Source organism: Onychomys torridus, chromosome 10 (genome assembly GCF_903995425.1).
Source record: "Onychomys torridus chromosome 10, mOncTor1.1, whole genome shotgun sequence".
NCBI classification, from domain to species: Eukaryota; Metazoa; Chordata; class Mammalia; order Rodentia; family Cricetidae; genus Onychomys; species Onychomys torridus.
Window position 1 is genome coordinate 37,211,300 of NC_050452.1, and position 27,744 is coordinate 37,239,043.

Here is a 27,744-nt window from a genome sequence, read left to right on the forward strand (position 1 = left end):
CTCCCCATTTCCCGAGTACCAACACCCCTCTCCCCATTCCCTGAGTACAGCATCCCTCCTCCCCATTTCTCTAGCTGTAGAAATGTGAGGAAGCCATGCCTGTCCACTTCCTGAGAATGGACTGCATGCATGCCTTTCTTCTCTCACGATGTCTGTCACAGCACTGAGGAGAAAAGTAACCAAGACTACGTGTGGTACACCTGGGGAAAAAGACCCTGACAAAAAACTTCAGGAGGGCAGGGTTCCTGTTGGTTCACAGTTAAAGGTACAGTCCATCATAGTGGGGAAGTCGAGGCAGCGGAGGCTTAAAGCAGTTGGTCACTTTGTGCCTCTCTCTCAACAGTTTAAGGTCCTATACCAGGGAATGATGCCTCCCACAAGAGCAGGTCTTCCCTCTTTAATGACCATTATCAAGATGATTCCCCACAGGCCTCTCACCTGCCAGGTGATTCTGGCTCTCCTCAAGTCCACTATTGAGATTCCAGCACACATTAACTTTTCGCTGAAGAAAACAAGTTAAAATAAAATATAGAGGAGAAAAATCACAAGATCCCTACAGCCACTTGGGGTCATCATGAAAAGACATGCATGGAGATGTAGGCCAGTGGCTGTATGCAGTGGCCGCATTTGTGGGGTGATGGCGCCTGCTTGTTCAGTTGGGAAGTTCTCTTAATTCTGCTCCAGGATCGACTCATTCCTTGTATCTTTATGTCTGTGGTCTTTAGAAGGAACTCTATAGCCTAGTCAGACTTAAAAAATAAAAGTTCCACCCTGTTTTAGCCCTTTACCGCTCAGTCGGCTTCAAAAGGTAACCTAGAAATGACGGATGGTTTAATGACTGCGGCTGTAGCCCAGTGGTAGAGTGCTTGCTTGTGTCCTGGGTTTGATCCCCAGCACCACACAAACAGGGTGCAGTAGTGTGTATCTGTTATTAAAATACACAATAACCTAACTGCCCAGCATGAGACCCTGTTTTTTTTGTTTTTTCTTTCTTTCTTTCTTTCTTTCTTTCTTTCTTTTTTTTTTTTTTTTTTGTTTGTTTGGTTTTTTTTTTTTGTTTGTTTGTTTGTTTGCTAAGGATTGAACCCAAGGCCTTGCGCTTGCTGGGCAAGCACTCTACCACATGAGCTGTTCATCACAAAAACATCCAGTGCTCCCTTTTTCAACAACCTGAAACTCCTTCACTGGGGAAGAATAATGTCTTGTCTGGGACTGAGGTATCATGTATTTTAGGTTCCTGAGGCTCCCCTCTTGTGGGCAACCAAGCACCAATCATGTTTCCTCTCCTTCCGTAGCTTCTCCTCTGCCTAATTTTCCATGATGACATGTCTACCTACAGATTTCTACCCCCTTTTTTCTCCTTTTCTAAAGGCTCACACCTAGCCATTCCCCTAATCCGTTTAAGATGCTGTCAGTGAGATTGGTTTATTTTTGACCTTATATATCCTGTTTTCCTTTGTTGCTGATGTCAACTCTAAGAGTCTTTGTTATATCAGGAATAGTCATGGGTTTATTTGTAGTGAAAAGAATTGTGTATTTTTCATTTCAGAATTCATAGGACTGAAAAGAATGTTGTTGGGTTGTGTGAGATTAGGAGATTGAGTCAAGGGGATCTCTTTAAGAAGAGGCAAGTCTCAGGTACAGTGCCTCAGGTTCCTTGAAAAGAACCTTCAGGAAGTTACCTTATTGCTCAGAAAAGCCTGACTTGCCTTTTGAGCCGTCTTTACACTTCAGCACACATCAAAGAACTCTCCACACTGATTTGACAACAGTGTGTTCCTATGGCAGTAGCAGCGTTCTGGGGACTTGAGGAAAGCATAGTTCGAGTAGTCAGATTCAGAGAATGACCAATGAAGCTGTGAATATGGAGTGTATTTAAATGTACCCGTGCTGCCCCCTCCGCCGCCCGCGCCCCCCCCCCCCACCAGATTGTCCGTCTGGCTGATTAAATGATTAAAAGTGATCATTTGGATATTGACAGGGTTAGTTTACTTAATGCTCACACTGGATTTTGTTTGTGACCTAGTCCAAACAAACAGGGCTAGTCAACATGTTTCATTTCTGAAGAGAAGGTTCAGTTGCTCATTAGTGATGGCTTGCAAAATGACTTTATTGTTAAAAACAGTCCTTCCAGGCTTCTGCTCTTCACCTCTTACTCCTCTCCATGTCTCCTTTCCTCTCTCCCTTTCTTCCTTAAATGAGGCTGTCTCTTTAATTGAGCCGTCTCTGTACTCTGTACCTGTGCCACTGACGCATAACGTTGTCAGACGAGATCACTGCTCTGAAATCATAATGGAATTTTCTGTCGCTGCTGAGGGGTGATGGTTGCCGAATTATTTTATAAAAGAATTTTTAAGATATTAATCTTTTCATTTCTTTGGTCCAACTATTGAATTAAAGAAGTGCTTTTTGTCTTTTAGTATTTCTGGATATAATGAAAGGGTTGTGTGGCCGTAAAAATTTTGGCTTTTTTACCATATGGGACTTATTTTTGGGATCTGAAATGTAGGAAAGCATAAACCAATTTTTTAAATTTTTTTTTTAAATTTTGATTTTTGAGACAGGGTTTCTCTGTGCAACAGTCCTGGCTGTCCTAGAACTCACTCTGTAGACCAGGCTGGCCTCGAACTCACAGAGATCCTCCTGCCTCTTTTAAACTCATTTAAAAAGCAAGTTACCAGGGCTGGAGAGATGGCTCAGAGGTTAAGAGCACTGGCTGTTCTTGCAGAGGTCCTGAGTTCAATTCCCAGCAACCACATGGTGGCTCACAGCCATCTGTAATGAGATCTGACGCCCTCTTCTGGCAGGCAGGCAGAACACTGTATACATAATAATAAATAAATCTTTTTTTTTTTTTTAAAAAGGGAGAATTTTTTTTAAAAAAGCAAATTACCTAAAAGATGTATTACAGTTTTTTAATATTTCAACAATGTTAACAATAGTGAGGTCAAATATTACCATGGAAGTTTTTTAAATGAACTTGCTTAAGATGAAATTAGGATTTTGAGACTTAGTTTCTGGGAATAGGATTTTAGAGTTTTCAAAAATCATCTTCAAACCTTAGGTGTTCATAGGTGAGAAACAAATTACCATGTGCTACTGATTGCCAGTAATAACACTGTTAGTCTAGAGTGATAAGAAGAAGTTTTTATCTGTAAAATGGAGAGTCTTCAAGACCACCAAGGTTTGTGGCGCTCCTGGCTGGGTGGGTTTATGGACAACTTGAAAGGTGAAGTTGTCATAGGGAGAGATTGTGCTCCACACGGGCTTGTGTACCTGGCGGCCAGGCTGAAGAAGCTTGCCAAGGTGGGAGACGCGACTCTGCCTCACTTGACCCTCTCCAAGTCTCCCTTCTTTCCCCACTTATAGATCCATAGGAGAGTTAGTTTTTAGTATAACCGCAATGGGAATTCTGAAGCCTGGTATGTTTTTCCAACTACCACATTTGCACCATTTTGAAACAGTCTCCCATGAATAAGTTGAGAAGGGGGTGGGGCGTTTACCCACCAACCCCACAGCTCCCCAGAGTTTTCTGGAGTGTGAGCAGCAGGAAATATTAGATAGAAGGATTTATAGTGCGATGATAAACAGAAAATAAAGGATAATCTCGAGAGGACCTGGAACCTTTTCCAAAGGGCCCTGACTGTCTCTGCCCCAGGGTATTTATATAGAGACGCCAAGGGGGTGGAGCAAAAGACCTCCTCCCCCAGCACAGCCAAGTGCAGACCATCTCAGACACCTGCACTCATCCTCTATGTGGACCTGTTGGGTAAAGCCATGAGGAACCCGAAAACAGGCTCTCACAGAAGGGTGGTCTGAGAAGTGGGTGAGTCACACCCATCAGGGCACCCCCCCCCCCCCCGTTACAGACCCCATCCTATCCCATATTGGCATGCTGTCTGTGTAGGGCATGGCTTGATGAACAGCTGGGCAGTTTCCATGCCTCCTCCTGTTCCTGGTGCTCAGTTTCTAGAAGATTTTAACAGCATTGCTTTTCACCGCTTGCATGCTCTAACACAGTGGTTCTCTCCCCGTGGGTCCTGGTACCTGGGGGCGGGGTGATGGGGTGGGGGTATTGAACAGCCCTTTCACAGGAGTTGTGCAAGACCATTGGAAAACACAGATATTTACATTATGACTCGTAACAGTAGCAAAATTAGTTATGAAGTGACAACAAAAATAATTTTATGGTTGAGTCACCACAACGTGAGGAACTGTATTAAAGGGTCATGGCATCAGGAAGGGTGAGGACCTCTGCTCTAATTCATTTTCCAGTTAATGTTTAATTTTGCATTACTGTGATTTCAGGGAATGTTAAAATCCTTAGTGACAAGGGCAACTCAATCTAGCTAACGAAGCTGATCCAGAGACCACACTTATTCAGGTGCCTTTGAGTTCTCTATGGCGGTGAGCCAAGGACCAACTATTCTGTCCAAACAGAGCTGGAGTGAAGCAGAGGGGCACACGGATACTCAGGAGAAAACGATGATGGAGTGGAGAGATTTTCATCTAGACCGCAGGATGACAGTTGGACCTTTACATCCTTGTCAGGTCCACCCTCAAAGCTCGGCACAGCTGTGGACAGTTACAGTATTTAAAAGCGTTAGTAACCTCCTTCACGACGTTTGTGCTTTAGACTGGAGATTAGTTTTGAGAATCATGGCTGAAATGAGGCTGTCACTGCCCTTCGTGAAGTTGTTCACTGGACTTGTATCATTAGACCTCACCAAAAGGGATTAGATTTAGTCTATGAAGTATATCCTCTGATTTGTTGGTCATAATATGGTTTCTTTTAGTTTGATATGATAAATTGATTCATTTCATGAAATCTTTAGTAGAAATTCTGTGTTAATTATGTTTATTTACCCTGTTTTGAGAATTCTGAAGTTTAGATCACATAAGAATGTATTGGAATCACGGTTGCATTTGCATGCTTAATCTCATACAACTCCATATAGCAGCTTATTCTATTCAAAGGACCAGATGTTCAGGATTTCAGAGTTCATTGACCAGTGTTCTCAGTTCCCCTGTCTGTTGTGGTTAGTTGGATTAAAATGAAGGCATGCATGCATGCACCCACTGTAGCAGGTCCCACCAAGTGGACTGTCAGTGACGGGTTCTGGTTTTGTTGTTATTGTTGGGTTCTTAATTAGTTTGAATTTCTAGGGTGTCATTTCTTAGGGTGCAGCGAACCAACTCTGAATTCTCTCCTCCTATATTTGTAATTTTCTTAGACCAAAGTTAGCCACCGTGAAGAGTCGAGCCTGTTTGTGGGTGGAGTTGGTGGGGCCCTGCTGACTTCTGTATGGGGGTTGTCTGGATTCCTGGTAGTGCTCTGTAAGAGCAGGATTAAGCTCTGTGGTGTGTTTGTTCTATATGGTTATCTGTAGTGACCAAGCCAGTTTGGAATGTTTTGTTATTCACTTTGAAATGTGTTATTTTCTGTGTAGATGATGTGGATCTGAATAAATGACTTAGTATCTTTTGCAAATTTCTAGGGAGGGACCATCAACTGGGACCATCGGTACCCAGCACAATACTTTCTTTCATAAAATGTGGGGAGGAGGCAGTAGCAGATAGCCACTTGAGAGGGCAGAGCCAAGAGCTGTTATGTAACTCGGGGTACACGATAGCATCTGGCTGTAGGGCCAGGCACACTGGGACTTGTGCCGGGGAGACTTCCCGTGAGGCAGTGCTATTTACTAAGCCTGAGTATGTGACTTAAAAGGCTTTGTAGGAATCAGCCACTTAGAGAGTGGGAGATGGGTCTGGGAGGAACTAGGGGGAGGATTTGGAGGTGAATATGATCGAATTACACTGCATGCGTATGTGAAATTCTCAAGGAATTAATACCAACAGGTTAAGAGGAGGAAAAGAAAAGACTGAATCTCTTTCTTAGCTCTCCACAAAGAAGCAAGAAGAGTTGGAGTTATAGCTTGTTTTCCAGTTTGTCTTGGAACAGGGAAGGCTGTCCCCTCCTCCGTCCCAACTGAAACCTTTCTCTTTTGTAAGAACTATAGCTCAGATGTATTCATAACTTCATAACTTCAGAGCACCTGAAACATATGCATATCTTTCTTCTGTTTTGTCTGTAGACCTCTTAAAGGCGGCTCATGTGGCTGGCTAGCTGCCATTGTTGTCAATTCTAAGGGGCTCCGTTGGATGGCTGGTGGATATGAGGGCACTGCTTCGTGGAAATGCCGTGGCAGTAACCAGTTCAGAGATGCCAAAAAACAAACAAACAAACAAACAAACAAACAAAAAAGGACAGGTTCTCCTGGGGCCTGGTTGACCTTGATGTGGCCGCGGATGACCTCCTGTCTCCATCTCTTAACTGCTGGGTCATACGTGGATACCAATATGCCTAGTCTGTTTGGTCCTAGGGATCAGATCAAGCCAGGACTTGGTGACTGCTGGAAAGCACGCTGCTTTAACAGAATTTGATATCCCCTACCCCTCCACATTATTCTTTTTCTTTTTTCCTTTTCTTTTTGTAACCAATGCAGAGTTTCTACTTCTTGCGTCTTTTGTTTTTTTGAGACAGGACCTCTCTCTCCCTCCCTGCCTTAGCCCTGGCTGTCCTGGAACTCACAGAGATCCACCTGCCTCTGCCTCCTGCTGGGATGCAAGCATCACTGGCAAGTTTCTGTTTCTTGAGGGGCTTTTCTGTGAGGCTTTTTAAAGGGTGCTTCACGTTGTAACAATTCACATTTAGAGAGGGAGAATGAATTGGAGCTGGGTTTAAAAATTGTCCCTCATAAAAAACAAATGTTTGGAAGTTGCAGAAACATCTTCATTTGAAAACCAGAAATCACATTTTTTTTTTTTTTTTTTGTAAAATTCTAGATATTTTTCTAAGTCATTTAATTTAAAATGTCAAGGTCATAGAGAGGTTATAGAAAGGTCAACTTGTATCATAACTTTCAGGAGATCATGAGAAATGGTATGTTATGTTCATATTATTATAGTATCATAAAACTATAAGGAATTGTCCTATTGTTCCTTATCAAACACTAGATTGTGCATCAAAATCAAAAGCCTTTAAGTAGATTTTGTCCCTACGTAAATTAAACCCTAATGAAGTATTGGAAGTTAGTGTATACAGGAAGGACTCTGGTGCCGTTGAGTTTTGTGTTTCTGAACAAGCTATTGTTTTTAAGACAGAGTACAGGAGACACTGTACAGCTAAGAGCTGCTTGACTGGGGACTACCACAGGTCTCTGCTGGATTGTAAAATTGGCTGTTTTCCTTTTTGTATTGAGCCTATATTTTTTTGTTTTTTTAAAAGTCATGAACAATGAATTTTCATTAAACAAATAAGAAAAAAATAGTACCATCAAAACTGAAAGTTGGTAATTTGAGTGAGCTTTAGAATAATGTTAAATGAATTGTTCATATGTCATTTATGGACACATTTGTTTATGAATTTTTTTTGGATGTGTATCACATCCATATTGATTTATATGAAAACACATATAAAATACACATTTTTTAACATTTTAGAGCTTGTTTATGAGTTTTCAAATAATACACAATATGATTTATCTATACCTGGTATATGGGCACCTCGTATTTCAACAGCGAGACTTTGGCAGTTACATGTAGTTTGCATATTGTCAGTTGAATTCAACACATGTTTCTTTCGTGCCTGACTATTTATAGGAGAGCAACTCTGCTAGTGTCTGTGGGAAGTGAACTGGTGTGTGCACCCGTAAGTGGAGCTCAGGCCCCAACCACTCCTCAGAGCCACAGGGTGTTATAGTGGGAAGAAACCTTAGAGGTCATTGTCTCTGGACAGCGTCTAAACACCTGGCTCCTTGAATCCCACCCACTGTAACCTGTCCTTGGCTCAGTAAATGGGGGGAGACTTAGCCCCTGCTCCTTGCCAGTTTAAGGAAATTGTTTTCTTGGAGAATGATGGAAGTATCATTTTTCCCCTAAACAATTCAGAGACGATTACAGTATACTGCAGGGTGCTCCAGATACCTCTTCCTGTGCATATGTATACTGGGTTGTTAAAGAAAACACACTGTGAATAAACTTTGAGAAGCTTCCCTGGTTCCTGTCCGTGTAGTGTGTACCCCCCCCCCCCCAAGCTCCTGTTCCCTTTGTCCTTAGAAAGGCTACTACCATGGTCACTTGACTCCAAGGTCAAATGCTTTCTATATGCAAGTCAGGTGACATTTCCTCACAGTACATCCTGGTGAAGGATATGCACTGACTCCTCCGGCCCTCCTTTTTAAATGCTGGCCCTAGTTCTTTTGCCTCTGGATACAAACGAAACTGTTGTTGCAGACTGTGAATCTGCAAGTGTTGTTTATGATGTGCCTAACTCGATACCAAGATGTGATTTAGGCACCAAGAGAATTTGGACTATTTAATACTGCTACATAATAAAGTGACTTATCAAATGTTCACGTGGGCACATACAGAGGCATGATTGTGCTTCTGCAATGCACGGTATAAATACTGAGGTTGTCTTGGGGAGGCAGCGTGGCATGCCGAAGGCATGGTTTGGAAAAAGGCCTTGGAGTATGTTCTTATCTGTGGGGGCTACTGACAAGTGCTGTTGAGATTCTAAGAACTGTAGTTGTTTATTTCAGCTCTGACTTTGTCTTAAATTGTTTTGGTCTCCTTTTTTTTTTTTTTTTTTAATCATCGAATTATCTGCCTTCGAAGATCTTGGGAGAAGTGTTTTTATAGACATTTTTTAATCATCACATCTATTTTTAAAGATTAAAAAACAAAACAAAACAATGTAGCTTTAAAAAAAATGCAATGGCGAGAGGAAGTGGAGGACGGATGCTGGTGTGCCCACTCCTTCGCTCGGGTTCCCACCACCGTCGTATGGACTTTGCAGCACCCTTTTCCGTAGCCCGATTATCTTGATGTATGGCCTCTGTCATAACACTCCATCCATAAATATTTCAGTGTGACAGAGAAACCCTGCTACCAAACAGAACAAAACAGAACAAAAATGTCGTCGTGGGCTCCTTCCTAACAGACAAGGACTCCCGGTTTTAGCTGATAAAGTAGAATCTTAATCTTTTAGGACAAATTATAGAAACATGGGAACACTAACATTTAAGTGGGGAGCGGGCTACTGTAGTGATCTGAAGGAAAAGAGAGAGATTAATCTTCATTACATTGCCTCCTGCTACATGCGTGTGTGTGTGTGTGTGTGTGTGTGTGTGTGTGCGCGTGTGCGCGCGCGCGTGTGTGTGAGTGTGTGTGTGCGTGTGTGTGTGCGTGTGTGTGTGTGCGCGCGCGCGTGTGTGCGTGTGTGTGCGCGCGCGCGTGTGTGTGCGTGCGTGTGTGCGTGTGTGTGTGTGTGTGTGCGTGTGTGCGTGTGTGTGTGTGCGCGCGCGTGTGTGTGTGTGTGTGTGTGTGCATGCGTGTGTGTGTGTGTGTGTGTGTGTGTGTGTGTGTGTGTGTGTGTGTGTCGGAGGACAACTTGTGGGAATCCGGTCTCTCCTTCTACCACATGGGGCCAGGGACTTGAACTCACTTCGTCAGGCTTAGCAGCAAGAGCCATCACCACAGAACAGCCTGTCCGGGGAAGAATGAGATCTTTGAAATGGAATAAACAGTACCAAGAAATTCTCAACAAGCACTTGTACCAAAAAATAAGACTCATGTATAAAACACCAGCTGAGGCCTTTATAGCACACAAGTGAAAAAACGGGGGTGAAATCAGGCACTTTTCAGCTGCCAGTGTGTGCCTGCATCACAGAAAGGTTAGTCTGGGAGGAGAGCCAAGGACATCTCATTCCATTGGAGATAGCAGTTCTGTTTCAAGACTCATTTCTGAGGAGGAAAATTAAAACTGTGCACACAAACTGCCAATCAAGAAACAGCAATATTACATGCAGCCATGAAGAATGGAGCTTAACAGAAGAGAGAGGAGCAAGTGCAGGTAATATTGTTCAGTAACCACCAGAAAGTGAAGCAGGGCATTCTGTTTAAAATGCTCATTAATGTGTAAGAAACTTAAACAGAGTTAACCCAGATATTACTGTGAAACTATTACATATTACTATTGAACTATAGGTGTTTAAAAATTGTACCTTGGGGCTGGAGAAATGACTCAGCAGTTAAGGGCACTGGTTTTCAGGGGACTTGGGTTTGATTTTCAGCACCCACAGGGCAGCTCACAACCTTTGTAACTCCAGTTCAAGGGTTATGACTCCTTCTTCAGATGTCGGTGGGCACTAGCCATGTGTGGCATACATACACACATGCGGGCAAAACACTCATGCACGTAAGATAAAAACCTCTAAAAATATTTCCTGATTTTTTTTTGTTTTGTTTTGTTTTGTTTTGTTTTGTTTTCCGAGACAGGGTTTCTCTGTGTAGTTTTGGAGCCTTTCCTGGATCTCACTCTGTAGACCAGGCTGGCCTCGAACTCACAAGATCCACCTGCCTCTGCCTCCAGAGTGCTGGGATTAAAGGCGTGCGCCGCTGCAGCTACCACCACCACCACCTGGCATCCGATTTGTTTTTTTAAGTGATTTGCCTTCATATATGGCTCACAGGGGCCAGAAGAGGGCATCAGATCACCTGAGCTGGAGTTACAGATGGTGATGAGCTGTCATGTGATGGCAACACAACTCCAGTCCTCTGCAAGAGCAACAGCTTTTTTTTTTAACCACTGAGCCATCTCCCTAGCCTCTTAGGTGTTAGAATTTTGACAGATTTTCATTTGTTACTTTATTACTTTATTGGGGAATTCTTGCAAGTTTTGTTGTTGACAGCATCTGTGATATGTTAAACTGAGATCGCTTGCCATATATCAAGCACTGTTTAAGTACGTCTCATTTTTAATTCTCACAGTATCCCCGAGAGATTTTATCATTCTCATTTATGGATGAGTAAATGAATGTAGTCAATCATAAAGATGGAGTCATTCCTTCAGGGTCTACTCATTGCTTTTAGTTGTAATTTTATCCTCAGTAACTGGGAAGTTACTATAAATATTATTATTTTTTTCTCTTTGTGCTTAAAAACACACAGTGAGTTGCGGTGTTAGTCCAGGTGTGTTTGGCTTTATTTATTTAGCTGGATGTATTTCGTCTGGTGAATATATCTGTTTTCCCCTTCCAACTGGTCCCTTGTTTGTGCTTGGACGACCGCAGTATTTCATTATCCCTAGGATAACAGTGAGTTGAATACCCTAAAGAGTCTCTTTTTCTACACTGGATCCTATAAGGCACTTTTCGTATTTCCCTCTACCCCTCTGTCCTCCCTGCCCCTCCTGTTAGTCCCCCTTGTGCCCTGGACAGTTTTGTTTCTACTTTGGTGCCATCTGTACATATATAATTTTATGTGTCTACATAAAATCCGGGAACCACAAATGAGAAGAAACCTGCAATCGTTGTCGGAGAATGGCTTCATCTACTTGGTGTGATAATCTCCAGTTCTGTCCGTCCATTTTCCTGTGAACATGTCATTCTTTTTTATTGTGTGATAATTTCTTACATGCATGCAATGTGCTTTGATTAGAACTTTCCCTTCCCCTAGCCTTGGATTTCTCCCCCACTCCCCCCTACCCCATTCTCCTTCCCAACTGCATGTGCTCTGCTTTTAACCCACTGAGTTCATTTAGTGTGCATCGGTGTAGGACCATGTACTGGAGCACGAGGAGCCCCTCAGCTTTGAATCCATGAAGAAAACTGGTCTCCTTCCTCAGCAGCTTTCAGTTGCTAGTATCTCCTCAGTCAGTCAATCGAGGGGCTGGGGAGGACTTCATGCCCTTCACCGTCCATGCTGGGATTTGGGCTGGCTTGCTCTTGTGCAGGCTGTCTGTCTTGGTTAAGGTTTCTATTGCTGTGAAGAGACACCATGATCACCGCAACTCTTGTAAAGGAAAACATTTAATTGAGGTAGCAACTTACAGGTTCAGAGGTCTAGTCCATTATCATCATGGCGGGGAGCATGGTGGCATGCAGGCAGACATGGTGTTAGAGAAGGAGTTGGAGAAGGAGCATGTTGATATGTAGGCAACAGGAAGTAAGCTGAGTGTCACACTCAGCAAAGCTTGAGCAAAAGAGACCTCAAAACCTGCCCCCATAGTGACACACCCACTTCAACAAGGCCACACCTACTTCAAGGCCACACCTCTTAATAGTGCCACTCCTTTAGGGGACCATTTTCCACACAGTCACAGCTGATGTGAGTTCATGTGTACACACGCTGTTTTCCTACAGATATCTACTCTCTTAGGGTCGTTGCACCCCCTTCTCCCACAGTGACCCCGAGCCTTGGGAAGAGGGGTTATGATGTAGATGTAACTATTTAGAGCTGAGAACTCTGTAGTCTCTTATTCCCTGCCCTCTGCCCAGTTGTGAGTCTCTCTCTGCATTAATCACCCTCTACTGTAGAGAGCAGCATCTCTGACGAGGACTGGGAGATGAACCACTCTGTCTATCAGCCATTCCCCTGTATGGATGTGTCAACTACTGCCCATGGTGTATGCAGCGCTTGTCCTGTTCCATTCTCCTATGTTTGGACACCTGTGTTGGTTTCGTACCTCAGCTGTTGTGAGCAATGCTGGGCAGACCTTGGTGTCATGCCCATGAGGTAGATGACTCATCATCTTTCAGGTAAACTTCATGTAGCTGGGTCACATAGTTGGTCGCTTTTAACTTTTGAAGAGACTCGATGCCAATTTCCATAGTAGCTGGGCTCCTCCCCATTCTCGCCAGCAGCGTTTAAGGGTGCTCATTTTTTGAGACAGGGTCTCATTATGTAGTCCTTGTGGGCCTTACTACGTAGACCAGCCTGCCCCTGCCTCCCGAGTGCTGGGATTAAAGGTGTGGGCCCCTGGACCCAGCAAGGGTTCCTTTTGGTGATCATCCCTTAAAATGAATTTGTGTGTGAATTTCTGATTATCTTTCTAGAATTTGCTCTGAGAAATGTCATCACTGGATGAAGGATGATAGACATTTTAAAGCCTTTTGATACAAGTGGGGGGACTGAGGGTGTCAACTGTCCTTCTTCTTTGAATTTAGAGACGTTGATTTGGTGCAATAAATTTGGGAGAAGTAGGTCATCTAAATCTTCAGTGGGCATTTGTGCTTTTCTGGTTTCTTTTATAGATGTCAGACTTTGCTCGGCTTGTTGGAAGCAATAAACAGAAAGAAGAAGGGAGATTTATTAAGCTGGGGCCAGTGCCTGCTTCATGACCTTGAGATGCTTAGCTCTCTCCCTTTAATTTCAAAGTTAGATTAGCCTAGAAGCTCTCTTCTTGCTGAGACCATTCAGTAGGGAAAGTGCTTAACTTGCAAGTATGAGGACCTCAGTTCGAGCCCCAGAGCATTTGTGACAAAGCTGGGTGTGGTGGCTTGTGGTCCCAGTGCTGGGGAAGCAGAGACAGGTAGACCCCTGGGGCTGAAGGGATGAGCTCTAGGCCAGTGAGAGACTGTGTCCCAAGAGACGGATAACATTTCTGAGGATGTGGCCTGAGGTTGTCCTCTGGACTTCACACATACACATGCACTTATAGGCATGGACATACATGTACACACACACCTGAACTCACATAGATATTAAAAACTCATACTGCAAATTATTTGTGTAAAAGCATATAAATTATAGGTTTGAATGAATTTTCTGCAGTGTTTTATCTTGATGAACCGCAGGGACATAATTAGGTAAATCATGTTCTATTGTTTAATTTTGAAAACTATAGATAAAATAAATGTACACATTAATTAGGGTCCTTAATGACCCCCCCAAAAATGTTCAACCATTACCTTTTTAAATAGAAGGGACACCCCTCCCACACCTCAGTGGATCACATGTCCCCTTTTTGTGACAAGCAAGAACTAAAACAGTTTGGCTAGTTAATTGATAGTTTGGGGGCTGGCTACATTGTTCAGCAGGAAAAGGCATGTGCTGCCAAACCTGAGGACCATGGTGGGCTGTATCAGCCCACACGGAGGAAAGAGAGAACCAATTCCTGCAGGTTGTCCTTTGACCTCCACATGAGTGCCATAATATGCATGCAAGCATGCATGCACACACAAAACAAATAACATTTAAAAAGTTGTTGTTGTTGTTTTTTTTTAAAGGATTTTTGTTGTTATTGTTGTTGAAAAAATAGGGCTTTGTTGTGTTTCTCTTGAATGTGTTTCCAAGCATCTTCTTGGGTAATTTCTATGAAGACTTGAATTGTAGGTTTGGGACATAACTGAAGCTTCTTGGAGAATAATTAATGAACCGAGAAAGTTAGGCTTCCTGGGAAGCTGAAAGGGTTGGGATTAGCTTATTCTGGGAAGGGCGAGATTACTGCGTTAGGTGACCTGCCAGGAGTTCGTGAGCATTGTGGATGGAAGAGATGAAACAGTCCTATTGAAATTTGGAGGCTGCTGCTCTGTAGCATGAACAGCATAATTTGGGGGAACTAAGGTACGTGGGGGGTTATCAAAAGCAAGTGTACAGAGGGCTTTTCAGTATTGCCAGGGATGCGTGCGCACATGCGTGCTCCAGTGTGCGGCTCCCAGCATCAGCATGCACAGAGGAGGGTGTCCAGTCCCTCTCTATGACTCTCTACCTTATTTCCTGAGACAAGGTCTTTCACTGAACATGGAACTCATAATTTCAGCTAGGCTGGCTGGTCGATGAGCTCCCGGGGCCCATCTGTTTCCAACCCCCAAATTCAGGGGTTACGGGGATGGGTGGCCATGCCAGACTATTCTGTGGTACTGTGGATGTGAACTCATATCCTCTTGCTTGTACAGAAAGTGCTCTTACCCAGGAAGCCATATCCCCATTCCCTAAAAGATGGAATTTTACTTTATAATTGATGGTTGTATCATAAATGTTCTCAGCTCTCATAAAGTTAGGTTATTGTGTATTTTAATTATTTTCACTTACGTTTTTTATTATTTTCATTTATATATATATATATGTGTGTGTGTGTGTGTGTGTGTGTGTGTGTGTGTGTGTGTGTGCGCATGTATCTTATCTGTGGGTCCTGCAGTGCCTGAGGAGGTCAGAGGTGTTAGATACTAGGGCTGTAGTTACAGGTGGTTGTGAGCCGTAGGATGTGGGTGCTGGAACCCACACTTGGCTCCCTGCATTTGTCTCATCGGTACTGAAGCAGTGCTAAGTTTAGAAGGTCTGATTGTTCATTAGAATATGAATGGTACGCTCTAGAACAGTGGTTCTCAGTCATGACCCCAGGGATCAACCATTCACAGGGATCAAATACCAGAAATCCTGCATATCAGATATTTACATTGCATTTCGTAACAGTAGCAAAATTACAGTTCTGAAGCAGCAATGAAAATAATTGTATGGTTGGGGTCCCACAACCTGAGGAGCTGTATTAAAGGGTCACAGCGTTAGGAGGGGTGAGAGCCACTGCTCTAGTGGGGTGATTTAATTTTTTCACCACCACATTCTCCACAGATGGTGCCCGTCTATAAACATTTATCAGATGTGTGGTTCCTGTCAGCTTATGTGGAGTACAGTTGTAGTCATAGATTTTTGGAAGTTCGGTAGAAGGACATTTATGAGTTGGAGATACATTTTGCATTGATATCTACTAGGATTCTTTTGCATTTACTCCCAAGGTTTTCTCTTGGTTTTTTAAGTCTAGGTGGGAATATAGAGAATAGTTTTATTGGTATATTTTGATCTCATGCTATTTTTTTTTCCTGGGCCAACATATAAGTATGATAGGAAGATTGTACCAAAAATATGTATTCACCCATCAGTACTTAAGAAAATGTGTACACTGGTGTGTTTTCATTTGGTTAAATAATGAAAGATTTCTAGAAAACTCCCTAACATTGTGAATGGAAAATCTGCTGATTGCTTTGCTTAGATCAAGTACTGTGACACCACTGTTCTGGCTAAAAAATGCAAAATCAACAGAATGTTGACAAATTTACCTGCTGAGAACGTTGCTTTGTCAGCAGGAGATTTGGAGTGGTTTTTTTTTGGGAGGAGTGGGGGTGGGGTGCTGCCTGGTTCTGCCAGCTCAGATCATTATACAACATCTTTAGCAGGTTGTGTGATATAATCTGAGATTATATCCAGTACGGTTTGTCCCCATATTCTTTCAAATTAGAATTTTGGGGCCAGCAAGGTAGTAAGTGGGATAACGTACTGCCAGACTGACAACCTGCATTGGCTCTCAAGGACCCACATGGTGGAAGGAGGGAACCTACTCTGCAATTTGTCTACACACACACACACACACACACACACACATACACACACACACACACACCAATAAACGTAACCTGATGGGAGGTAATAAAGCATTCAGAGGTTTAAATATAAACCCACTTTAAAGAAGTTATAAAAACCGGGGCTAGAGAGATGGCTCAGTGGTTAAGAGCACTGATTTTTCCAGAGCACTGGAGTTCAATTCACAACACCCACATGGCAGCTCACAACTGTCTGTAACTCCAGTTCCAGGGGACCCAGCATCCTCACACAGACATTCGTAACAGGCAAAACATTAATGCTCATAAAACTAGAAAGGTAACTTTTTAAAAAAGTTATGAAAACCATAGCATTTCTAAATAATTAGACCAAAAGTGACCAGAAGTTTGAATTGTGATACAATCAGTCATAGTTTTATGGAATCATTATTTTTCTTTGACAAGTAAATGGTTGTCAAAGCTGCCATAGAATATCCATCTTTACAATTTCTTACCAGTCCGACTCACAGGATGTGCTTATTGCCCCCTTAATTATTTGTGAATGAGTACTTCATTTTTATGCAGTCGTTGGATTAAACAGCTTGCTGCTGTTCGTGTTTTCCATGTGGTTTTGATGTCACAGGTAAGGGCTGTGACTGTTGTAACTGGATGTGAGCGCTGATGCCTCCTTACTCTCAAACTCAGTGGGAGTGCTTATCTCACTTTGAAAAGGGATTTGTTTTTATTTTTAATTATGGGTATGTGTGTCTGTCCTGTGCCTGTGGAGGCCAGAAGAAGGCAACAGAGCCCTTGAGGCTGGAGTTACAGCTGCTAGTGCTGGGAATTGAACCCAGGTCCCTGGAGAGTAGTAAGTGCCATTAACCTCCCAGTCATCTCTCCTGCCCCCTCATTTTGTTCTGTTTGGTTTCCATCATTTTATGAGACCTTGCAATTTTAATGGTAGGCCAGATTTGCTGTCTTGCAATGCATTTCTGTCTTTGGTTGAAGCATAATGCAGTTCTAGATTACCACATTTGCTATTCAAGAACAATATAAAATACATTTGAAGTTAAATTTAGATTTTCAAGTTGGAATCATCCAAGTAGTTTACCCTAATCCTTTTTTTCCCCCAACCTGATGGGGTAATCCTTTCTATAACATTGTATAGGAATGCTAGTGATTTCTACAATATTTAAGGATTTATTCGTGTTATTTTTATATGTACGTATCAGTGTTTTGCTCACATGTATGTCTCTGCACCACATGTGCGCCTAGTGCCTCTGGAGGTCAGAAGAGGGCTTCGGGTCTCCAAGAACTGGAGTTATGGATGGTTGTGAGTCTTCTCGTGGGTTCTGGGAATTGGTTTTCCATAAGAGCAACACTTGCTCCTAATTGCTGAGCCATCTCTCCAGCCAGTATTCCTGTCAGCAGGGATTCTAAATCCTTCCTTCATGAGGCAGACTTTTCATTAACAGCAAACAATCAAGTTGTTCCTTAGCATTGGGCCCAAATCTACCATGTGCTGGAGACCCCTGTTTCCCGCTCCACATTTTGACATATTCCAAGCACACAAATACTGAGAGTATGCTAATGAACAGCCCTCAACTTCATTGTTCTTTTTTTTTGCTCTAATTACTTTAGCTTATCATTTCCTACATGGAGACATGCCTTAGATGTCTTATGAAAATGAAGACCATTAAATCTTTGACATTTGTGCTATAATTATTTCAGAAATTGTTTTGGAAAAGAAAAGGAGATTTAGAATATCGTCTAGAGGTCTACTCTAGTTCCTGGGTTTAAGTGCAGCACGCCTGGGCTGCATTTGGGCCACTGTGGTCTTTATATACTGCAGGTCTGAGACATGTCCCCCGCACTGTAGGTGAAAGTCACGCCTCTCAAGCCTTCTGTCCCTTGGCTGTGTACAGAATTCACTTTAGGTCTGTCAAATACCAACTGACCTCCTCTATTTGACCTTTTAAAATTAAAAAAAGGCAGGGCACTGATCTCATGTACAGCTTGAGCATGGACAGGTAGTATAAGCTTTCTGACCTTCACTGTCTCAAAAGCAACATGATATAAAAGTAACAGTAAAAATTGCTTTTCTTACGGAAAAAAAATGTTCTTCATGTCAGTGAATCCCACATGAAATGGTATGTAGGGAGACGAGGAAAAGCTGATTGACATGCAGAAAAGCTGCCCCCCCCCCCAAAAAAAATCAGAATCTAAAAAACCTTAGATACAGACATCTCCCCCAACGCCAATCCCAGTAAAAATATAACCACCAAGGAAAACCAGAGAAATACTAACCAAATACTTTGCTGGGCAATCACACATTTTATCTCTTTGTTCAAAAGTGAGAAATTGAGGGTGGAAAGGTGATGTGTCTGTTGAAGGTGCTGCAGGCTTCAGGGGACAGTACTGGACCTGAGAGCTGGTGATGGCAAGTGGGTGCTGGAAAAGCTGGCTGCATGCATGGGCAGAGTGGCAGAGCAGCCAGGAGGGAGGCAGGCTGAGAGCCCCATCCTCACGGTACAGCCCATCCTCGAGGGCTCTCTAAGTTGGGTTTTCCCCCCCTTTCCCCCCAGTTTTAACTTGTTATTTGTAGTGTGTCTGTGATGTGCACGTGTGCCACCTCACACATGTGGAGGTCACGGGACAGCTCTGTGGAGTTGGCTCTGCCCATCAACCCTAGAGATCCAGCTCAGGCCGTCAGGCTCTCAGGGCAAGCAAGCCCTTTCCCACTCAGCCATCTTCTGGGCCTGCAGCTGTATCGGCCCTCCGATTTTTTTTACCCCAGCAGTCATCAGTTCTGTGAGTCGTCCTGAAAGAGAAGGCAAAACCCACCTTAAATCTCGGTGTGTGTACCAGTAAAATAGAGTTTGTAATACGGGTTTTATGTACTTCGGGGGAGAGAAGATGCCATGATCCAAAGGCAAGGAAATATCAAGAATATGGCAGAAGTGTGGGTATCTTTTTTTTTTTTTTTCATTCTTTTTTTGGGGGAGGGGGACAGGGTCTTTCTAGCCCTGACTGTCCTGGAACTCACTATGTAGACCAGTGAGTTGTCTGGCCTCGAACTCAAGACATCTGCCTGCATCTGCCTCCTAAGTGCTGAGACTAAAGGTGTGCACCACCACACCCAGCCTGGATACACACACACACACACACACACACACACACACACACACTCTCTCTCTCTCTCTCTATCTCTCTATCTCTCTCTCTCAGACTCAGAAATGCTCGATGGAAAGTACACCATTTCAGCAAGTCTCAATGATTCTGATTATGAAAAAGTGTGATATTGAAGTGTTAATCAAATTCATCTTTTTAAAAGATTTATTTATTTATTATGTATACAGTATTTTGCCTGCATGTGTCCCTGCAGGCCAGAAAAGGGCACCAGATCTTATTACAAGTGGTTGCTGGGAATTGAACTCAGGAAGAACAGCCGGTGCTCTTAACTCCTGAGCCATCTCTCCAGCCCTCAAATTAATCTTTATTAATAAAAATCAGAAGTTAGATATCGAGGTAAAAACTTGAAAGATCAGAGAAGCAGGGGAACAGCCACCAATGACTTTCTACTTCTTCCATCCCTCGTCCAAAAAGGGCCAAGATCCGTTCCCCGCCCTACCTTATAGCTTCCTGTCTCCTCTCTGTATAGACCTCCAGACCTCTATGGTTAACTAGTGGCTAGCTCCACCCTCTGACTCCAAGGAAGCTTTACTTGTCAAAACACAAAATATCGCACAGGATATGTTTTAAATGTGTGTGTGTGTGTGTGTGTGTGTGTGTGTGTGCGTGTGTGTGTGTGTGGCTTTTGCTGTGGTTTTGTTGACCATGCTTCTTAGTAAATGGAATGCTATATTTTTATAACTTGACTAAAGGAATTTCAAGTTGAGAGTCCAATAATAGTATGTTAGAGTTAATCCTTTTTTCTTTTGGGTTAGTTATTAATTTCACTAATAAGAAAAAAATAGGTATGACTTAAAATGAGAGAACTGGCCCATATAACTATTGAGAAGTGCCATGACCCTCAATAGTAGTGAAACATGGAATGCCTGTGACCACACCTGAGTCCTTACAAATGGTAAAAGGACACTGTGGTCATTGGTTTCATTTTTAGCAACTTTTAGAGAATTGCAGATATGCACAGTAGTGTGCTGTCCAAAGGTCTTGCGGGTTACTATAGTAAGATTTTGAAAAATACACATCCTAATTAGATCCATTAAGTATGGTGCCTAGTAGGCACATGTGGTGTTTGGCAATGCTGTATTTTAATGACTACAATGACAGTGGGTTAAACCTGTTACTGAAAAAGATGTTGGTGTATGTATGAGGTCAGCGATTGGTTTATGAAATCATTACTTGGGAAAGAAGGGGGAGAAAAGTATAGATTAAAGTAGACCTGAGTGATACACTGCCACCTGTCTGGATTCTGTTCAACAGTTAGAAAAGGTTGGTAGAAAGACGCTTGGAAATTCGAGCAACGTTCAGTAGTTGATGGTCATAAACTGTAGGTACTCGAATGGGCCGCCTTTGTTTTAGGGTGGGGTGTACTGGATTATCTACACGTGAAATGCTTGGATATCTGCCTTTTTGCTTCAGAATAATCTGGAGGGTGGGTGGGGTATGAAGCTGTGAGTGAGGTGTGATATTCTGTGAGCTAATTGTTGCATTTGGGAGTAACGGAGGCAGGCCTTTATATCCCTCTCAATAATTTTATACTGGTGGCACAGTTTCCATAGTTTAAGAAAAAATAATGTGTCCTATTGGAGGAGACAGTAGCACTGGGTGAATGATTGTTACTAGTGAGGGTGGGTTCGAATTAACACAAAAGTATTCTTATTATCAACATCCCTGACAGGCAAATGTTTTGTTTTGTTCTTTTCTTCAGAGACGAAGCCATTTATTTGAATCTGGGCAGTTAACCTCCAAATGCTAATATTCCAAACTGCTTGAGAGTCATGCAGGGTTAGATGCCCCATGTCACCACCGAGAACTTAGTCTGGCACGGCACTACGGTAAGATCACAGTAAATACTGCAAATTCAGAGTGACTAAGGTCCTCTAGAAAGAGTTTTAAATGCCGCTTTTCAGCTCCCAGCTTTGATTGCAGTTTCTGTGTTAATCATGTTTCATCACATTAATGATACACCTGACATGATTAACCTGTTTATGAAGAGGTTGATTTTGGCTCATGGTTTTAGAAGTTCTGGTCTGTGAATTGCTGTCTCATTGTTTTAGACCTGTGTCCAGGAAGCAAAGAGGTGTGTGTGTGTGTGTGTGTGTGTGTGTGTGTGTGTGTGTGTGTGTGTGTGTGTGTGTGTGTGTGTGTGTGTGTGTGTGTATGTGTGTCTGTCTGTCTGTGTGTGTCTGTCTGTGTGTGTCTGTCTGTGTGTGTCTGTCTGTGTGTGCAGAATCCCATAGTTCCTTCAAGAACAACTCCCTAATGATGTGATTCCTTCCCACTAGTCTCTAACTTTCAACCACCAAATTAGCAATCAAACTTTAGGTAGGTGGACAATTGGAAGATTTATAGAGTTTTAAAATTATTGTTATTTTATTATGTGTATAGGTGTCTTGCCTGCGTGCATGTCCATACTGTGTATGTGCCTGGTGCTCATGGAAGCCAGAAGAGGGCATCAGATCCCCTAGAACTGGAGTTAGTGGCTGTAAGCTGCCAAGTGGTTGCCTGGGAGTCAAACTCAGGCCCTCTGAAAGAGCAGCCAGTGCTGTGGACCACTGAGCCATCTCTCCAGCTCCTATTGGAAAACATTTAAGATACAAACAAATGACACATTCCGGGTTATGAGAATTACTCAAAATGCTTAGACGCATCAAGCAAATGAGTTTCTGTGACCTTTCTTCCCAGACCAAGACAGATGTCATGCTGTCCCCTCTGCTCCACATCTTCCTCCGGGCAGGTTTTCAGGTTGGTGTAACTTCCAGGCTGTTTATTAGGGGTCAGCACAAGAAGCAGATTGGACCAAGGAAGTAGAACCACTCAAAAGAGCTCTGTGCCGCCCTGCAGGGAGAACCGATTTCTCTTCTTAAATAGGAGACTAGCTGGAGACAGAGGCACATCTCAGAGTCCTTGTGCCTCGCACAAACCATCACAGAAACTGCTGGGCAAACACTCAGGGATGAAGGAAACCTGGAGGTCTGTTTCTTCTGTGGCTCCCAGTGCTTGGCCTTCTGCACCTCAGCCCTTCTTCCTCTCTGAGATGTGAAAGTGAACTACATCACCATGGGGTTAATGGTGACCCAGCAGGTGGTCCCGTGTCTTGAGTAAACACTAGGACAACTTCCTGTCTGGCCTGAGCATGGTGGTTCCACCCCACCACCATGTTGCAAGGCTCCTCAGATAAGAACCAGCAAAGGGGCCCAAGGCAAACAGCGGACACACAGTGTGAAGACCGTGGTCATATTTACAAAGCGAACACAAGAAAAGAGCACCTGCAGGCAGTGGGAACTTTTAGGGTGGGAAGCCTAACAGCTTATAGTCATGACATTTTTTTTTTCCTTGTTTGTGGTGATTGGGTGAATGAGATAATTTTGTTCCTTTTAGGGTCAGGGGAAGCTTGGAGAGAGAATGTGCTTCTCAGGAATGTTTTATAGAAGTCAGGGGTTTTTCTGGTAGCTACAGTATTACTTTAGGGAAAGATATTTAGGTCTTCCTTCCTTGTTTTCACCTAGACAGAAATTCCCCTACCCCGCCCCCACTTGTGTGACAGGGTCTCATGAATCCCAGGTTGGCCCTGAATTCGCTATGTAGCCGGGGATAACCCTTGAACTTCGGATCCTTTTGTCTCCACCTCCTGAGTTGGGGGGTGATTATCGGCGTATTCCATGTGTGGTTTTATCGTTTTGAGGGTTGAACTCAGGGCCTTATGCATAGGTGGCAAGCAAGCACTCGATTACCTGAACTACATTCCCAGCCCCCTAGGTGGAATTTACGTTACCCTTAAATATTCTTTGAGTCCTAATCCTAAATTAAAGTCAACCATGAGGGACCTTCGAGCAGTATTTTTTGATGGATGAAATAGAGTCATTGACCCTTTAAGTCCTGTGGTCAAGGAGTTAGGGACAGGAAACTGACTCAAATCAGACATCAGTTTGCTTTTCTTTTACAGCCATTTCCCCTGATAGCTGTAGGGACAACTCTGCTCCGTCTTTAGAAATGCCACATTCCTATTTATCTTCATGTGTAGTACTGGATGCAAGCGATTGTGCATGTGTGTGTTGAACTGGGCGAATTTGACTTTTGAAGTTATTAATATATGTTACAGTTACCCAGGCTGTTACCTATGATGTTACAGTTACCCAGGCTGTTACCTATGATGTTACAGTTACCCAGCTGTTACCTATGATGTTACAGTTACCCAGGCTGTTACCTATGATGTTACAGTTACCCAGGCTGTTACCTATGATGTTACAGTTACCCAGGCTGTTACCTATGATGTTACAGTTACCCAGGCTGTTACCTATGATGTTACAGTTACCCAGGCTGTTACCTATGATGTTACAGTTACCCAGGCTGTTACCTATGATGTTACAGTTACCCAGGCTGCTTCCACCTTCTGACTTCTGTTTGTTCATAACTCTCTCACTCACTTGGTTCCCCACCAGAAGGCAGGCAAAAGCAGGGGAGAAGTAGGTGGTTCTGACTTGGGCCTTACAGCCTTTTTCTTTTCTTTTCTTTTCTTTTTTTTCCCAAGCCACAGCCCAATTTTATTTACACTCATTGCAAAGCATGACTTAGGACTAAACAACAGGTGTCGGGGATGGGAGGTCGAAGGTCACGGAGGAGGCTGTAGAGGTGGACGACGAGGGTTGGGAAAGACAAAGGAAGGCCATGATGAGGATGGACAGGACCCTCTTCCAGTGTCCCCAGGCTCCCAGGTGCGCCAGGGCAGAGAGCGGGTGAGGCTATCTTCAGGATTTGGAGACAGCTAGTCCAGTGAGTCCAGCCAGTCCCGCCACACCCAGGGCCATGCCACCAACAATGGCCTTGCCTACTAGCCCATCTTTCTTCATGGCCTTGTCAATGAGGCGTTCCAGCTCCTTGATTGTTCTAGGGCTCAGTCTGCAGCAATCCTCGCACATACTTTAAAGCTTTCTCATATCCCTGGAGACGATAGTTGCCCACTGCCAGGTAGAAGACATAATCTCGCTGTTCCTCTTTGCTCCCTTTGAGCAACAGCTCCTCCAGGAGCAAGATGCCTTTACGGATGTTATCATTGTATTTGCTTCGCACCAGGCACCAGGCATGCTCAAACTGTGTGCTTTTGGAAACAGAGCCTGCTGCCTGCTCAGACTGAAATTTCCTTTCAAAAGTCTTCAGATCCTCCACAGACACCAGCTTGTTCAGCACCGCCTCCATGTCCACTGCCCCTGCAAGTCTCGCACTAAGGTCTCTACTGGGCCACGGTCTCCATGGTCCAGTGGCAGGGGCAGAGAGGCACTTCCGGCCCCCTTTTTCTTTAGTGTATGTCTAGGTAACATTGACGTAGTGGGATTAACTCTGTGCACTCTAACTATAATATGGGATAGAATGTATGGTTGTTTTGAAAGCAAACGCTATAATGCCGGTGACTACATTTATTCAATTTTAATATAACTTCTCGAATTCTTTAAGGTGATGTTTTAGACGGCTCTGTTTTGCCAATTACCTTTTGATGATCTGTGTATTTTAGGGTTTCCAGTCCTGTGAGGTATGATCCATTGTAAAGGGGATTTGCGTGCGTGTGGCTGTGTGTATTTAAAAGTCTAAAGTTCTTGCTGGCTCAGCCTCCTGTTCTGTGTAAGTTGTGCGATCTGGTAGTGAATTTTCAAAATGATAAGAATTATCTTTTGAGTCCAAGTTACTGTCTCGCACCCAAGAGCTTAAGTTTACTGGAAAGAAAGGGTACACCCCAGAACAAAGTAAATTTATTTTTATATTATCACAGTGAGGGCTGTCAGAGTCTAAATGTTAAACTTGACTGAAGCTAAGCATTTTATGGCATGGGAATTGCAGCTAACACCCACTGTAGGAGGGCGTGCGTATATGGCCTGTAGTCTCACAGACTGCAACGGCTTGGTGTGTGTTATCAGCACACACAGTAATGTCCTCAAAAATCAGCTTCCCAGCAGCTGCTGCCGGGTGACCCGCCGGGCTTCAGCACCGCCTAAAGCTCACATGACGCCTCTTTGCTCTTTGCCTCAGATAGTATAGCCCTTAACTGCAGCCATCAAGGAAGTTGGTCTGGTCCCTGGCCCTTTCCTTTGTGCTGCTGTGTCTAGCCATGTAGAAGCACCTGAAGATGGATTTTTTAAAGAAAGTCGTTCCTCCTGCCCATTCGGGAGAGCTGGTTTTGGATGCCAGAGAGAAGAGCCAAGCAAGTTCCCCCAGATTACTTAAGGTGCGAAGACTGTGTTCGACCGCCTCTGAGAGGACAGGGGGCGACCCTGGCGCGACCGAGTTGTGTGGGAACGTCAGATGTCAGCATCAGCAACTAGGTAAAGTCAAAAGGCATTGCTTTCAGATCTTCCAGGCTGACTCCAGGAAGGTCAATTGTTTCTTCAAGTAAGATCTAAGCATTAAACATGTGTAATATACTTAACCAAAGTCTTCGAACGTTACAAGTTTGGTTTTGATTTAGAGAGGAGACACAAATGATGTAAAATAGTATCAAATCATCAGGCCTGTTAACTTTGGTGGTCTTTGGGAAATATTCTTAAGACGTGTTATTAAAAACTGTTGTTATTAAAACCCATGAAGAGAAACAAATAAGATGCCGAGTCTGATCTGCCCACTAGCAAAGAAACTTATCTTTTGTTTATGTTTTTTTAAATCTGCTTTCTTGTTCTATTCTATAGATACCAAGTATTTGGGTGGGCAGTAGCTCAGCGGTAGAGCAACTTAGCGTGTGGACGCCCCGTGTGGGATGTTCAGCCCCACGAAAGCAAGTGAGTCTCAGAGCACACAAGGGTTACTGCACGTCATACTATTCTTGTTACAAAAGTCAGTTTTCTACAGGGCAAGTGGCCAATGGAAAAATGCCCTTTGAAATTTCTGGTTGAGGTGCTCCCACATCTCGTTGGCAGTGTTTAAGTGGCAGCTTTCTGAGGGTCCTGGTGCGGCTCTGCTGCCCACGGCCGTACCGGTGTCTCTGCCTCATTTAAAATGTACCCGAGCATATGGATACAGGGATAGGCCCAGTTCATCTTTTCAGCATGAACACGAATAAAAATGAGTCAACCTGAGTCTTGAGTCACTAAAGTATTATACAGTTATTCATTTTTATGACAGTTCATGTCTTCCAGCGAGTGCTTCTCAGGGTAAATTTCCAGGCGCTTCTAAAACTTGTGTAGACATTGTGATGTTACCTTTAAGAGAGTTTCCAGTTTAAATCTCAGGCAGGATTTGGCAGCCTCGGTTACTTTGTATTCCCCTCAGCATTCTTTCATGTCAGTTTTTAAAAAGGACAGTTGTATTTATGAGAAACTATAACTTCTACTTTAAGTATATCAATTATGTAAAAGAATGGGGAGTTTTTTGTTTTAATAAAGAAAGTATGTGTTGCTCCCCCCTCCCCCCCACGGGCCTGTGACCCCAGCACTGCAAAGGTGGAAGCCGGAGGGTCGAGATTGAAGTGCGTCCCAGACCTCCCAGCACAGGCTCCACTAGGCTGTCTCCAGACAGAGAGAACCGGATCTTTCCTCTCTGGTGACGGGCTTTTGGGCAGCAGTTCTCCGTCAGCGCAGCCTTTGAAAATCTTTGTCGCTGTCCACGACTTGCTGGTAGCAGGGGTAGCTGCTTGCATGTTTCTCACACTTCTAGAGGAGGGAGGGGGAAGGCACGTAGGCACTTCGTGCTTCCCGTTCACTTGAATTCAAACCCTGGATTCAGCCAGCCCACTCTCGTGTTCAGTAAGTGTGCACGCTCTTGTGCGCCGCTGTGTAAGGCGCTCGAGATTCACTTTTGCCTCTTTCACTTTCTGTCTGGAGCCACTTAAGTCCTTCCTGACTGTGTGCCACCCCTGACTTGATAGGAGCTGAGAGTGAACTGTAGCGTGCCCCACCTCTTTTTATGGTCCCCTTTATTTCTGAACTTGACCTGTGGTTGTTCCTGCAAAGGGTCACACTCTTTCTAGTGCCGTCCACGTGTTACAAAGCATACCAGTCAGATTTTGCGGCGGATGGTAGAGAAGGGCCGTGCCAGTAAGATTGCCGGCATACATGGGGAGGTCAGAGGACGCTTTGGAGAGTGTGTTTTCTCCTTTCACCTCTGTGTGGGTTCCAGGGATGGGACTCAATGGTCAGGCTTGTGTCATTAAGTGCCTTTACCTGATGAGTCATCTTCCCAGCCCTAGGCTTGTTTTGTTTTTTCATGTGTTTGTGTGTGTGTGTGTGTGTGTGTGTGTGTGTGTGTGTGTGTGTGTGTGTGTATGTGGGTATGCACAACAGTCTGCATGTGGAGATCAGAAGATGAATTTTGGGAATCGGTCCTCACTTTCCGCCATGGGGCCTGGGATTCTAACGAAGATCATCAGGTTAGCTTGGGAAGTGCTTTTGCCCAGGGAACCATCTCACAGCATGGTGGG

The 27,744-nt window shown here is 43.7% G+C and overlaps 1 protein-coding gene and 1 pseudogene across 5 annotated transcripts in view; one reads left to right on the forward strand and one right to left on the reverse strand.

Moving 5' to 3' along the window:
- The window catches only part of Fryl (FRY like transcription coactivator), a 242,924-nt gene that overhangs the window by 47,846 nt on the left and 167,334 nt on the right, over positions 1-27,744 (forward strand). For 3 of the 5 annotated variants that reach the window (XM_036201449.1, XM_036201445.1, XM_036201446.1), the window contains one exon: positions 21,052-21,178. The exons of the other annotated variants lie outside the window; for them this stretch is intronic. The gene's annotated coding sequence lies outside the window, so the exon portion shown is untranslated. The remainder of the gene's footprint in view (positions 1-21,051; positions 21,179-27,744) is intronic. 5 annotated transcript variants of the gene reach the window in all.
- On the reverse strand, positions 24,092-24,564 carry LOC118592454 (annotated as a pseudogene).